Source organism: Protopterus annectens, chromosome 2.part0, assembly GCF_019279795.1.
Source record: "Protopterus annectens isolate FY-2018-M chromosome 2.part0, PAN1.0, whole genome shotgun sequence".
In the NCBI taxonomy this organism is placed as follows: domain Eukaryota; kingdom Metazoa; phylum Chordata; order Ceratodontiformes; family Protopteridae; genus Protopterus; species Protopterus annectens.
In genome coordinates, this window is record NC_056728.1 from 348,670,726 (window position 1) to 348,684,835 (window position 14,110).

A 14,110-nucleotide genomic window follows, 5' to 3' on the forward strand; every position below is an offset into this window, starting at 1 on the left:
GATGCAATAGCAACCAAGAAAATAGTGTTCCACGAGAGAAGCTTCAGCTCTATTGAAGCTGCGGTCTCAAAGGGTTTTTGGGTTAGTGATTGAAGTAAAACTGTAATATCCCAAAGGAGGGATTAGATTACGAACTGGGGGTCTCAATAAGAATGCTCCTTTAAGGAAGGCCACGGTCAGTTTAAGAGAAGAAATAGATGCATCAGTGTGCCCTCTGTGAAAATTTGAAACGGTAACTATTTGGACTTTAATTGTACTGTAACAAAAGCCAGCTTTAAATGGTTCCGATAGAAACTCTAAATTATCAGGTAAAGGGACTGAAACAAGGTCTAGCCTCTTTGAAAGGGCCCATACAGAAAAATGCTTCCTTTTACTTTTATACATCTTCTTGGTTGAGTCCCTATGAGACATTATATGGACTACCAGGGGAGAATGCATGGTTTCTGCAATTTTTGTAATTTCCAGACATGCCAGGCTGTCAAGTTTTAGGGCCTTGGGATCTGATAGAGGTAGCCCAGATGGGTGACTGAGGAGATCCAGAATGGGATGCAAAACTCATGGTGGGTGTAGAAGATGACACCAAAGAAAGGGGAACCACACTTGCTGAGGCCAGACGTGGACAAGGAGGATTACCCTGGCCTTGCACTCCATGGCTTTCTGAATGAACTTGGTGATGACAGGAATTGGTGGAAATGTGTAATTAAGACATGGGTGCCAAAAATGGACCATAAAATTGCTCAGACTTTCCCTGTGGAGGGATGAGGGCAAAGTAATTGCTGAATTTGTTATTCAGGTATGAAGCAAAGAGGTCACAGTAAGGTTGACCCAAGCAGCTGAAAATTTCTGCTGCCACTGCTCTGTTGAGAGACTACTCATGAGGCAATAGAAAAGTTCTGCATAATTTGTCCATTAGAATATTAGACATCCCAGGAATGTGTGTTGCTAGTAGAAAGATGTTCAAAGAAATTACCCACTGCCAAACTCTCATGGCTTCCTAGCAAAGGGGGTACAAGCACATTCTCACTTGTTTGTTGATACCAAACCACAAATATGTTGTCTGTGTGGATGGCGATCACAACCTTCGGTACGTGGTTCTGAAATGCCTGCAGCATTAGTAGGAACATCCTCAACTCCAAGCCCTTGATGTGAAGTTTGGCCTCTGCTGCTGACCACATTCCTTGAACTGTCTTCCCTTCAAAAAGCTCCCGCACCCTGCCTTAGAAGGGAGGTGTCTGCGGTAACTGTGGCCTTGGGAGTAAGAGGACAGAATGGTCTGCCCTGAACAACTGTCTTGGATGAAATCCACCAATGGATATGATCTCTGCAGAGATTATTCAGGTGAATCCTGTTGTGAACAGGATGGAGCTTGTGTGTCCATTGTACAGTTAGTGTCCACTGTAGAACTCTCATATGACATCTGGAAAAAGGAACTAGAGTTATAGATGAGGCCATTAGTCCTAAGAGTCACAGAATCCTGTCTCAGAGACTTCCCATACTCTGGAATAAGTTGCCTATCTATATCAAACAAAGCTCCTCATTAGCACTCTTCAAGAAGAATCTTGATGATTGGATGGGAACTAGGAAATTCACCCCGGGGATCACCTCTGTGGCTCTGCTCGACAGTGGCACAAGAAAATATTTTTCTTGGGTGGCAAAAGCCAGGGTACCTTTTTGGCTGGGCTTGTATAGGCCCCAGGGCTGATAGCCTAGTACCTACCTATGAAGCTATGAATCTGATGCACTGTGCCTATGTAGCAGCCTATTAATTTTATGCTCCGAGTGGGTGATAGCTTGCCTTGTTGAAGTTTACTGAAATACTCAAGCAAGTTGTCAGGGACAGAAGTACTGAAAGGTGTCACAATTGTAAATTCTTGGGGGTAGCAGTTAAAAGCCAATCGCTCAAATATGGGAAGACCTGTATCTCTTGTAGCTGGAGATAAGCTGTAACTGTTGCCATTATCTTGGTGAACACTTGAGGGGTTGTGATTAGACCAAATGGCAACACTCTGAACAGATAGTGTTTGGTTTCCAGACAGAAACTGAGAAATCTCCTGGACTGCCACTGGATCTTAATATGATAGTAGCAGTCCTGAAGATCAATAGAACACATCCAGTCATCCTTCCTTAGCAGAGGTAGAACAGACTGTACCTTGATCCTAGAATTTCATCTGTTTTACATACTTATTCAGACTGCTGAGATTCAATATTGGTCTGAGGTTCCCTGGTCTTTTTTGGAACTAAAAAGAACCTTGAATAAACTCCGGATCCTAATTGGTCTTGGGGACCAGCTGGATGACTTTTGTTCAGCAACTTTGAAAACTCTGTTGCTGCAGATTCCAATTGATTGGGTGGAATATTGGGAATAAAGTTGTGATGTACTCACCATAACGTTCCATGTGAGTTGTTCCATCTCGCCTTCATTCATCACTGATGGGTTCGGAGCCGAGGCCGACTAGCAAGCTCAAAGTTCTCCAGTAGCTCGAGACCCCACCCCTTATCCCACAATACACTGCTGGAATTACCTCAGATCTTGTTTGCTGCGTACCATATAGCAGTACAATAATTATTCTGCCTAGGAATGAATACACATTGAAAAATCAGGATGAAGACCGCCTCCAGGTCAACTGCCAGCCAGGAGGGGGAAGGAGGGAGGGACGTGAGAATGAAGGCGAGATGGAACAACTCACATGGAATGTTATGGTGAGTACATAACTTCTTTATGTGAAGTTGTTCAATCTCGCCGTTCATTCGTCACTGATGGGTAGCATCCCTAGCACCCTGATCTTGGGTAGCTCACAGATGTACACTCTTCAGAACCGTAGAACCAAATGAAGCACTGTCCCTGGAGGCCTTATCCACTTTGTAATGAGTTATAAAGGTTTGAGGTTTAGACCATGTGGCTGCTGCACAGATGTTATCCAAAGGTAATTTGGCTTGAAAGGCTGAAGAGGTAGAAATTGCTCTGGTTGAATGAGCCTTTACCTTACTAGACAAGGGCATGTTATGACAAGCATATGTGTAGGTGATACAATCAGACAGACACTTAGACAGGGTTGTTTTAGCAACTGGTTTACCTTTCCTGGTCTCAGAAAAAGACAAAGAGTTGATCTGATTTCCTAATGTCTTTTGTTCTGTCCAAATAAAATCTAAGTTGTCTATGAACATCGAGTTTATGCAACATATATTCCAATTTGTTGGTATGATTAGGGATGAAAATGGACAAATTAATGACTTGATTAATATTAATCTCACAACATACTTTGGGCAAAAAGGATGGATTTGTCCTGAGAGATACTCTGTCAGCATGGAAGACCATGTAAGGGGGCTTGATGGATAGGGCTTGGAGCTCTGACACTCTATGGGCTGAAGTGATGGCTACTAAGAAGATAGTTTTCCATGACAGAAATTTTAGTTCACAAGATGATGCAGGCTCAAAAGGAGGAATAATTATATGAAATAACATAAAATTCAAATTCCAGGGGGAATAAGGTGTCTTTACTGGAGGCCTTATGTGAAAGGAACCTTTTAGAAAAGCCTTAGACAATTGCTGAGCCATAATATTCAAACCATCAATTCCTAGATGGAAATTAGATATAGCAGCTAATTGTACTTGCACCGTAGCTGCCGCTGCTCCTTTATTGAAGATTTCTGTCAAGAATTGTAAGATAGAAGACGATGGCACTTGATAAGGATCAATGTTGTGGGAAGAAGCCCAAAAGGAAAATCTCTTCCACCTACTACGATACAGTTTTCTGGTGGAAGGTTTGTGGGAAGCCAACAAAATCTGACTAGTGTCATGGGAAAGATTATAGAGCCTGGTTATGTGGGGAATTGGAGCAGCCAAGCGGTTAGCTTCAGTGTCTGCAAGGATGGATGAAGATCCCCTGACGGATGTGTCAACAAGTCCGGAACTGGGTCCAGGATCCATGGATCTTCCAGAATGTGATGGTAAAGAAACAGGAACCAAATCTGCAGAAGCCAATGAGGGGCTACAAGGATGATCGTCCGTCCCAGCAACTTTGCTTTCTGTAAGAATTTGGGTATCAGGGGAATTGGTGGAAATGCGTAGAGGAGACCTGGGGGGCAATCGTGGACAAGAGCATCCCTCGGGGAGTGACCTGGCGTGGGAATCAGGGCAAAATAGCTTCTGCATTTGTTGTTGATGTGACTGGCGAACAGGTCGCAGGAAGGCTGGCCCCATTTGTGGAAGATCCTGTCTGCAATCTCTTGTTTGAGGAACCATTCGTGGGGCAATAAGATTGCTCTGCTCAGTCTGTCTGCTATGACGTTGGATTTGCCCGGGATGTGTGTTGCCAACAGAAAGCGATGGGAAGGGCTTCTCAGCAAAGGGGATAAGACTTGGTCCTGCCTTGCCTGTTCAGATACCAGACCACTGACATGCTGTCTCATCTGTATTGCAATTGTCCCTAGAGGAAGAGAGTCCTGAAAGTATTGCAATGCTAGAAGTACTGCTCTCATCTCCAGGACATTGACATGCAGATGTGATTCTTGATCTGTCCATGTGCCTTGGGCAGTCTTTCCCAGAAAAAGCCCCCCCCCCCTCACCCTATCAGGGAAACGTCCGTGGTCACAGTGGCAACTGGAGGGGGGGCATGAACGGACTTCCTATTGTGACATGAAGAGACGTCAACCACCACTGAAGATCCTTCTTGCAGGAATTCATTATCAGGATCATGTGACTCATTGGAAGTTCTTGGTAAGACCATTGTGTGAATAGAAGCCATTGAAGGATTCTCATATGCATCCTTGCTAACGGGATTGCTAAAATAGCTGCCACCATCAATCCTAGAACTTTCAATACCTCTGCAACTGGTGCTCTGTTCTTTGATATCAGGGACATGATGTGCTGGCGAAGAATAGAAATTATTTCTGGCGGAAGGCGGAGAGTGGTGGTTGATGTGTCTATTTCTGTCCCTATAAAAACGATATGCTGTGATGGCAATAAGGCAGACTTTTTAAAGTTGACTAATGCCTAGTCGATTGCAGTGTGTCAGAGTAGCCTCTCTCGCTTGAAGAAGTTTATGCCTGGTGGTGGTGGTAAGGAGCCAATCGTCTAGATATGGAAACACCTGGAATCCTAGACGCCTCACATGAGCCGTGACTACTGCCATGCACTTGGTGAACACTCTGAGGGCTGTAGCGAGACCAAAGGGCCGAGCTCGGAATTGATAACGATTGGCTCCCAGCCGGAAATGCAGGTGATCTCTGGATGGTCTAGCCATCTTTATGTGGTAGTACGCATCCTTGAGATTGATCGAGCACATCAAATTTTCCTTCCCCAAGAACAGGAGTTATGGACTGTAGCGTGACCATTCGGAACTTCTCTTTTCTCACAAATTGGTTGAGTCTGCTGAGATCCAAAATGGGTCTCCAGTCCCCTGTTTTCTTTGGAACCAGATCCTGTCTGGTCTGCTGGGACTGGCTGGATGACTCTTTTTCTAGCAATCGGTGTACCTCTATTGCTGCTTGTCCCATGTGACGGGGTGGAACGTCCTGGATTTTTTTTTTTACAGGAAGAGGCTGGGTAGAGAACGGTATGACATACCCTCTGGAAATGATATTTTGTACCCAACTGTTGTTTGTTATATATAGCCAGGCTTTTGGGTACAATGATAAGCGACCCCCGACTGCCTCCAGACTAGGACAGCTGGGCCTCCCTTTAGGAGCGCTGGTAGGATTAACCAGAGAAGGGATCTCTGTCACCCTGGTGTTGCGGACCCCCTCTGCCACGAGGGTGGCGTCTTCCACTGAAACCCCCTCCTCTGCCTCTGGAGGGGGGCTCTCCACATGTGTCTTGAAAGGCTCCTTGGGCTTTCCGGAATCACATCTTTCCTCCCTCTGACCTTTGGGAAAGGGTCGAGTGGGGGTGGAAAAATGGACTCCGACGGCAGACAGAGTCTTTCCCTCTTGCTCACACCTGGTCAAAGTCTCCTTCACCTTTGGCCCAAACAAAGATGAGCCGTCAAATGGGGTATTAGTAAAGGAAGACTTATTTTTTTGACTGTGGAGGGAATGCTCCCTAAGAGCTTATGTTACTTACTTTCAGAGTTTTGACTCTGCATCTCCAAAGGGAAAATGATCTTGATCCTGCAATCCAATATTCTTTTCTTTATAAGGTATCAAATACTTTAGTGAAAAAATCATAAAATTGAATCTATTTTTGATGCCTTTTTATGTTATTTCTATTTTATAATGTTTATATTAGTTTTTTCTAAAATTAATATGAATTTTATGCTGTCTTTTTTCTGGCTTTTTTAAAGGGAATATGTTATGTTATTTGTTTTAATTGAATAATTGGTTTCCTCTGTCTTAATTTTAAAGCTGTAATCTGGATTGCTGTTTTGTATTTGGTTGGTTTGGTGTATTATAACATGTCTGATGTAACAGATACTACAGACATGATTGTTTATATTACATAAACAAGCAATTTGCACCTCTTAAGATGTGTGTCTGCACTTTCAGTTGCTTTGTTTTACATGTGTATTTTCTTCTTTCATGAGGCATCTAATTTTTGGGACTTGTGTTTACTTGTTTCTACCGTGGACTTGTGTGATGTTTAAGAGGGAACTAGGATTAGGATATTGATAAATTTACTCAACTAAAGGTGAGGGAAGGTGGAGGCATCCTCCTGCCATTTTCTGGCTACTCTCTTTGAAACTAGGTAACTGAGAAATTAAGTAGTAAGTCCTGAGAAGAAGTAAGAAATAGGAGAAACATTGAGAGGTATCAAATAGCTTCCACGGAAAGCGAGAGAATGAGAAGAAGAGAAATTGTTTCTATGTACCTATTTCTAACATGCAGCAGTATAGAAGTAGTTTATTGTGCACTGTGGCCAGGGTTTTTTGAGTGTTTGTATTGTAGAGTGGGTGTGGAGTTTAAAAGTGGAAATTGGTCAAGAATTTTGAACAATTTTGGTTGAATTTGTTAAAGGGTTGCAGGTGATGAGAGTGTGAGTAGTTAGGTGAAGAGGTATGATGAAGATTGTTTAGAGGTATTTAGGGGGTTTTTTCAAATTTCAGGGACTTTGATATGGAAGTTGGCTGGAGTTTTTCAGGCTTTGGCTGACTACAGGATGGTGTTACGGATGAGGATGGTTAAGAATTTAAGGTTTTGTTTAGGGTTAGTAGTAGTGGACTTTTGATGAATGATGAATTGTTGCTTACTTTATTTTGTGTATGCTGTGGATTGGGGGGGAAGGAGGAATGGTGGGTGAGAATTTGTTGAGTCATATTTTTGGTGAGAGAGCTAGGATGGGTTAGTGGGGTGCAAGTTGATTAGGATGGATATTTTTTGTGTAGTAAGTATTGGTTGTGGCTTTGCCTGGGATGGGGATGAGTTGTATTTTATTTTAGAGAGTTTGTTTTAGAATTTTAGTTTGAAATATTTTTTGTCATGTTTTATGTGCTGTTTTAAATAGTTTTTGAGGTGTGTAAAAAAATTTAGGGGTAATTGTTAGGTTTTTTTACCATACCTAGTGTTCTATGCAAATTGTTAAAGTAGCTGTCTAGTGTCTAGTTGGAGCCATTTCATTAGGTTTTGCTGTTTCCCTCTTAGTTCAAGGGGTGCAGGTTTATTCTAGGGGTGTGAAGACTTTTGCTAATAAGGACAAGGCACTTCATCTAATAAGGTAGCATAGCATCGCTAAATATAAAAATGAATACCTGACTGTTGTATGCCACAGGAGGACCACTCATATAGAGGATGAACCTAAACTAGGGATTTTACTAGTACAAATCAATAAAAATCACTACCTAGTGTATTCCTTCATAGTTAGTTTATACCCCTTTTTCCCTTACCATTTCCTGACCTCCTTCTTCCATTCCTCAGGGCTCCTCCTCTTCTAACCCCATCCATTATTTTTCTTAATAACAGCTGCCAGTATTTCTCCTTGGCAATTTGCCACACAATCCATCCCAGGCAATTTTAAGTGATTCCTTTTATATATCTAATGCATCATTGCCACAATGTGGCCAAAGCTGATTATGGATGTATGTTTATAAAGTCCCTTCATCATTGAGGTCCTATAGCGGCTAGAGACCAGTTATTATTTTATTGCACAATTGAAACAATCATAACAATCATATGCTTATTCATTGCTTATTTATTCATGCTATTACTTATTTTGTAACAGACATTGACTATAATACTACATTTATAGCTTAATATTTAGTTTTGATTTACTCCAGTTTGAAATTGATGTTTTATGAAACTTTGATTTCAGCAATTAAGCAATATTTGTCACTAATTATTGCATTAGAGGAATTATTGCTTTTATAGCTTCAAACCAGATATCACTGTGAACAGTTAAATTTATTTAACAACACTAATAATTTGAAATGATTTAATTGGAATTTTAGAAATTAATTTAGTCCATTTAATAATTTTATTGTTTTAATAATTTTACAACCAATACATACACATGTGTCCATTTTTTTGTGGTTTTGCTCTTTCACTTAATGTTTTTTTTTTTTTTTTTTTTTTGGTCCTCACCCAGCCCAGACCATTTCTGTTGACCTTGCTGGTTTTACAGCTGAAAAGGAAGACTTAAAGGGTTCCACGAAGGAACAGAGTCGCATCCAGGCATGCCTACGAAGAGCGATTCCTGTACCTGCGGCTCTGCTTGAACCATCAGCTGTGTATGATACAAGACGCATGGACAAGTTGACTATCGAATTGAGGGTAGAGAGATGAGTGGCAATCTTGTCGGATACACTCGAAGCTACAGCACCCTGAAGAGTATCTCCCAACTCCTTAAGGAGATCTCTCTGTAGTCTGGTAAAATGCGTCAAGTAGTTCAGTGATCTGAGTGAGAAAGTCACTGAATTGAACATGTATTTCCCATATCTATCCATGATCCTAGATTCTCTGTTAGGAAGATGGATAGATGAGGAAGTCTCAGACATTTCCTTTTTGGTGGCTGCCGCCACCGCCATGGCATATACAGGGACTCCCTTGGTCAAAAAGGATTTATCCACAGGGGCTGAAATAAACTTATTAGGCTTCCTAGGAACAGATTCTGGAGACTCCCACGCCCTACGAGAGACCAGATCCATAAGCTCATCGTAGGGCGGAGATACCCAAGAGGTGGAGGGTTGAGACCCGAACTCCTTCAGGAGAACAGACTCATCCTCAGTAGGGCTCTTGGACTGCCAATCACCCCTCTGCCTAAGAATTTCAAGGATCTCCGCAAAGGAGATGTCCTCAGAGGGGGATCTAGGGGACTCTTCTGATTCATCCAGGTCAGTGTCCAATGTGAGAAACTCCTGGGGGGAGTCCAAATGCCTCCTCTTGCATAATCTCTTCCTGGGAACCTCTTCAGGGGGAACTTCTGCAGAAGTCTCCAAAGAGCAGAGAGTGCCCTGTGGGGCTACCCGAGGCTCAGGGTCTCTACACTTGGGATGACTGGAGGAGACAGAAACTGACACAGGCACTTTAGGGGAAGAAGAGGCCAGACCTTGAGATGAGGAAGTCTTAGGAGACAACACTTGCCTCATGGCACTGAATGCACCTCAGCTCCGATGAGAAGGAGTCTATGGCTCCGATGGAGCCATGATCTCCTCCTGCACCGAAGCTGTGGGCTCCGAGCCAGAGGTAGGAGCCGAGCTCACCTGAGCCGAGGCCTTGAGAGGAGGAGTCGGAAAAGACAAGTCTGTGTGGCTATCCCTCCCAGGACCCGATCGGAGAGTGTCGGCTCCCTGAGTCCCCGGTCAGTGCCGAGAACGTCCGAGCAGACGGAGCCGACGACACTGGAGCAGGTGTCATTTCCAAGGGATCCACAATCATCAGGTCGGCCTCCTCCGGCTCAGAAAGTCTGATATGGCTCAGAGGAGGAGCAGACAATTCAAAAGTAGTGGTTTTCTGCTCTGATGGTTGTGTCTGATCAGACAGCAATTTAACTAGGTCTGGTGCCTTTAAGAGTTTCTGAACCAGATGGTCCATATCCAGATCAGATAAGCTGACAGAGGACCTGGAAGAGTGAACAGATGGAACCGACTGGAGCAATATGGATGGAGGTTTTTCGGCAACCGGTTCCAGAGCAGTGTCCCGGTTCCGAAAAGAACAGACTGTCGGCTCCGATGGCAGTGGAGCCGAAGTCACCACACTTTTTGACCTTTTTCCTTTTTTGGACCTTGAATCAGAGGAAGATTTAGAAGACTTAGATGATTTACTGGCTCCATCCTGGTCAGACAATGCCTCAGAAAAGGGGTGTTTGATGATCAATCAATTTCCTTTTTCTTTCTACGAACACTCTGGTGGAAAAGGAGTGACAGATACTGCAAGACTTTTGCAGGTGCACCTCACGCAGGCAGTAAACACACTGCATATGGGCATCTGTGACAGACATTTTCTGTCCACAGTCTGGGCATTTTTTAAACCCAGGCTTTGGATGTTTGTCTTTTTCTTCAGACATTTTCACAACTGAAACACACTATTTAACCATGAGCTGTTTTAACTAACTCACAAACACACACACATCCCAAAAGGGGCAACTGACAAATATAATTATAAACAGTATTAAGAAATCCAAAAAACAATAGTCCCAACAGGGAACACTGTCTAATAACTAAAGAAGGGATCCTAAGGCCAAAGGGCCGAAGGCAAGATAGATTATACTGAGGGAAGGGGTATGAACACAGAAAAACTATCTACTAGCTAGTAATATCTGCTATTAAGAATAGAACAAGGATATATAAAAACTGAAAAATATAACTTGCTGAAAGTTGAAAAACTCCCAACAAAGTCTCGAGCCAAGCTGGAAAAAAAGAGATCCGTGCTGCAGCAAACTAGATCTGAGGTAATTCCAGCAGTGCATTGTGGGATAAGGGGTGGGGTCTCGAGCTACTGGAGAACTTTGAGCTTGCTAGTCGGCTGTGTCGGAGCAGAGGATCGGCTCCGAACCCATCAGTGATTAATGAACGGCGAGATTGAACTTCACATCTTCTGTTTTGTCTTTACGGATTCTAAAATGGGTATTGTATTGACCTCTGGTAAAGATCCTCAGCACCTAAAAACAGAAATTGTTTTCCAGGCTAGACTGTGTAAGGAGCAGCACCCCCAAACTGCATCCAGACTGCAGTGGTCAGCAAGCATTCAGGGACATTGATAAGGTTTCTCTGTGAAAGATCAACTGAACCCTTGGGTTTTGCAGACTGCCTCAGCCTCATGGATGACATTCCATGGAGCTGCCTCCTACTCTGCCACAGGGAGGCTTCTCCTCAGGAGTGTCCTAATGAAAACTTTGTGATTTCTTGAACCACAGTCTTCTCCTTCATCTAATTCCTGGAAAAGGATCTTTGAGGAGTAGAAAAACAGATCCCTATGGCAGACAAGGTCTTACTATCCTGCTCACTCCAGGTAAGCATTTCCTTTGCTTTTGGTGCAAATGAGGTGGAACCATCATGGAGGCATTTATGAAGGACATCTTAAAACTTCCTGTGAAATTGCAAAGCCACATCCAGAAAGGATGCTGCATGGTAATACCTGTGCTGGCTACCCATGCTGAACCATTTACTACATTAGACAATGGCATCATAGCCACATTTACGGATGACAATAGGGTAGACATTTGAGTCTCCATTGTTTTCTGGATATCTGAAGATAAGTTACCAGACAACGAATTTGAAAGCTCCTTGAACAAGTCCCACTGGAATTGTGTCAGCTGTGCTACACAGTTCAACACTTGGAATGCAAATATCACTGAAATGTATGTCCATTTCCCCAGTCTGTCCAATGCCTTCAACTCCCTGTTAGCAGGATGGACAGAAGAACGTTCTTCAGACAGTTCCTTTTTTGTGGCTGCTCCTACTACCATGGCATCTATGGGGGACCCTAGTCCAATGTTTTCTGTCTTTGGGGGCAACGAGATTCTTACCTGGCTTTTTTTAGAATAGGCTCTACCACATCAGGCTGCTTCCAAGATTTTTGGATGATGAGGTCAATTAAGGGGTTAGGAGATGGTACCACCCAGGATGTCGAAGGGCTGGACCCAAAAGCTTCAAGAAACACAGACTCCTCAGGAGGAGTTTCAGTGGACCCCCCCCCTATTTCATAAATTCCAGGATTTCTCCAAAGGAGATGTCTTCCGGTGGTAGTGGAGTGGGGGGGGGGGGGGACTTGGGGAGCCTTCTCCATCATCTAAGTCAGTGTCTTCAGTGACTGACTCAGGAGATGACTCAATGTGCTTCCCCTTACAAGCCTTCTTCTGGGAATACCTTGGGACTTCTAAAAGAGACAACTCAGAATCAGATGTGGAACTCGAATGGAGAGTGATCCTAAAGCTAATTGTAATCATCTGTCCCCGTCAACCAAAATGAGAGGAAGAAGGAACAGGCTTCAGTGGGAGTCAGGACAGAGCCAAACTCTGTGCATGTACCAGTCTTCTTGGTACAGCCTATACCCCCTCTGTGCCGCCTTGAATGCAGTCTCAGCCAGTGGAGCAGAGGAAGAATCACCCATAACAGCAATACTGGGCAGCCTTCACAACTCCAAAGGTGGACATTTCTGAGGAGGACCTCGGAACTGAACTATCATGGGCCAAAGCCCTGACCGGTAGGGATGGCTCTAAAAACCTAGGAGACAACTCCACCACTGGTGCCCCAACTCTGATGCTTTGGCTCCAGGATCCTACTCGACCAGAGTGCATCAGCATCGAGAAAGTGAGGGAAGAAGCCATAGCTAATGTCTTTAGGGCTATTCGTTCTGAAGCGGATATGGTGGGGGAGGGAGGTTGGATTCCATACGCATCGGCTGCAAAAGGGGACACAGCATCAGATGTAGTATGGCTGCAGTCAAAGGGTTTGATCCCAGTCATCTCCTCAGGGATGGAGCCAAGAGGACTCCCAGCTGAATTTGAGTCCTCAGAAACGTCCTCATCATGTGGTCAACATCTAATTCAGTACGGTTTCCAGCAGACAGAGCAGACCTCGAAGAGGAAGCTGTCAATGTAGGCATCAGTGAAATCTTTTGAAGAATCAGGGAGTGAAGACTCAGGCTACTCAGCCCAGGAGAAAAGGAAGTCTTTGAAGACTGAGTTTGGATCGTGGAAGCAGTAGGATCAGACTGCCTCAATATTTTAGCCGCTGGACCAGCAACAGCAAGTGGCTCCAGAGGCCTTTCCTTAGGTTTGTCAAGTCATTCTAGTCTCTTTTCTGACTGTTTGTCCTTTGGTTTATCCTTTGGTCTGCATCTGTCTTTTTCTCCCTCTCTTTCCTTTGAACTTTCTCTCTCTTTTTCCCCTTTCTTGTAAGAGGAAGGAAAGGTAGAGGGTGCCTTCAGATCCAAAGACATTTTTGGGCTATGTCTGAGGGGGCAGGAGATCTTTCAAAATTAATTTCTCTTTCCTTCCTGGGAGAGCCCTTGTGCCGAAAGCAGTACAAATACTGCAGGAGCCCTGCAAAAGGGAAGGCCACAAACAGTACACGCACTGAGAATATAGGTCTCGAGGTGGGATTTTATACCCACAGGAGGAACACTTCTTTAAGCCCACAGACTTTTCCAATATCAGAATAAAATTTCATATCTATCTTCATATAAAAGTACTATCTCTATCTATATAAATAACTACCTAAATATTTAGTCATAATGGCTAAATAAAACACACTACACATGGTAAATGTATTAAGAAAAAACACTAAGTCTATAAAACAGTAATCCTAAAACTACTACTTCTCAAAGAGAAATCTTATTTAAACCAAAAGGGAGGAAAAAGTCTTCACTTATCATGAAAAGAGGGGGAGCTCTCTGTTAATACATCTGGTTAGGCAGGTGGCAAACAAGATCTGAGGTAATTTGGACAGTAGAGGAGAACTGTTTGTAAGGGACAAGTCAGAGCTCTCTGATCCAGTATTGTGATATAAGTTGCTAAGGTCAGATCAGACAACCCACATGTTGAATCAGACAAAAATAGACATTAGATTCTTTGTTTGATGCACCTCTTAAGACAATCTGAAGGGGAAGGAAGATTCAGTGTCTACTCAGAAAGACACAAACATTACACAATGTCAGCTAGGTCTTTTGCGATAAACATGGTACACTAAAAAGAAGGCGGAAAAAGTTTATCTTCCACTAAGGACCACAAAAAATGTAAAAG

The 14,110-nt window shown here is 43.4% G+C and overlaps 1 protein-coding gene across 1 annotated transcript in view; it reads right to left on the minus strand.

Annotated features, from left to right (window-relative positions):
* SPTLC1 (serine palmitoyltransferase long chain base subunit 1) overlaps positions 1 to 14,110 on the minus strand; it is a gene marked incomplete at its 5' end in the record, with an annotated part of 1,612,539 nt that overhangs the window by 768,978 nt on the left and 829,451 nt on the right. The window lies entirely within an intron of this gene.